Raw genomic sequence first — 1,701 nt, 5'->3', positions numbered from 1 at the left:
ATGGGACCCAGGACCCTGGTCTGGGAGGTGCAGAATGGCCTGACCTCCCCCTGGGACCCGCGGCGCTTCTCTCTCTGGCCAAGTTGAGGGAAAGCCTGTGACCTGGCTGGCCTGTAACCCGATCTTTCTGGAAGAGGCATCTGGCGGAGAGTAGGTTTCTTAGAGGGAGCTATCTCACCACGTTCCTCTATCCCACACCCATTTCCGAGGAGGCCAGTGAGGAGTAGATGTGAATCCGACCGAATAACTGAATTGCACTTGAGCCAATGATCATGATAGAAACCATGTATGGATCACTTTCTGCCTGCAGAAGCCAGAAGCCCCTGTCCCAGGGAGAGGGGACAGCATGTGCAAAGGCCCGGAGGCAGAACAGCCTGGCGTGATGGAGGAGCGCCAGAGGCCTGGGTGGCTGGAGCAGAGAGCATGGGGGAGCCGAGGTGGTGTGAGATGAGATCCAGAGGGTGGCAGAGCCAGGCTGCAGGGAGTCTAGGGGGTTGGTAGGGGGTTGGATTTTGTTCTCAGAGCAGGAAGCTGTTGGCACTCAGGTGCCATGGGAGGTGTTGAGTAGGCAGCTGGGATATTCGAGTCCAGAGCTGGGAGAGAGTCTGCTCTGAGGTCTGAGTTTGGGGGTGGAGAGCATGAGAATTAGCGTCCCTTAGGCGGGCGAGGAGGGGGCTCGGGATCCCCCACCTGGCAGGTGTGAGCCAGGTGATGGAGGTTATGGCAGAGGCCCCACCATGTCCACTTTCGGAGGGAGCAGCCCGCGCTGGCAGAGAATGGAGGGAGGGAGGCGGGCAGGGGGAGTGACCTGGGAACGCTGGGAGGCCTGGCCTGGAGGCCTCGAGTGCTGGGCGCTGTCACATGCCTGTCTCATCCCACAGGCCCCATCCCCTGGGCTCCTGTTCACGCCCTGGCCTGGGTGAGGGCTGAGACTCGGGCGTGAGTCATAAATGTCCCCGGCTACCAGGGAGCACACGGTGGTAGGTCCGGAAGGACACACAGACGCCGGGTGCAGGCTGAGGAGGGCTGTGATGGAGCTGAGGGCTGCTGGCGCCCGAGAAAGCCCCTCTCCCAGCCTGGGGTGGGTGAGGCACCCGGGGCAACGGGACACTTTTGAATGTGATGAACAAAAGACCCAGCTCTGAGCTATACTGGCCATGTAGCTGAAATGGTCTGGGCGCAGTATAGAGATCAGGTACGGCTTGATCAGGGCTTTTTGTGGGCCTCTGGATCTTCAGGGGCAGTGAGTTATTTGCAGCCTTTCCAGGCTTCGCCTTCATACACAGCAGGCTGCTCCCGGGGCCTGTTGACACAGGCCCTGCTTTCCCAGAAGCCCCTGGGAAGAAGCCGTGTGCTGATCGTCTCACTTGGCTCCCCACAAACCTTTGAAGAGGAAGATAGGGTGACTCTTGGGGAATCAGGTGGCTCTGGGAGGCGGGCCGGGCCAGCGCCAGCAGCAGGGCCTGTGCAGGTGAGTGCACACCTGGATGAGCCCTGGGTGCCCCTGGCAGGGTGAGGCCAGGGAGAGCCGAGTCTTGGCGTTGGTGCCTGTGAGAGCCACAGGAGTGTGGGTGGCCCAGGGTCCCTGGGATGGGGGTGGGGGCGGGGAGGCTTCTGACAAGGTCACGTAGCGGGTCACCTGGCTGCTGTGGCCTCGGGTGTCTCCCCCAGTGTCCTGCCCAAATGCCTGTTGGCCCCGCT

Source organism: Myotis davidii, unplaced genomic scaffold, assembly GCF_000327345.1.
Source record: "Myotis davidii unplaced genomic scaffold, ASM32734v1 scaffold67, whole genome shotgun sequence".
Lineage (NCBI taxonomy): Eukaryota > Metazoa > Chordata > Mammalia > Chiroptera > Vespertilionidae > Myotis > Myotis davidii.
The sequence above is the reverse complement of the archived record's forward strand: the minus strand, read 5'-3'. Positions refer to the sequence as shown.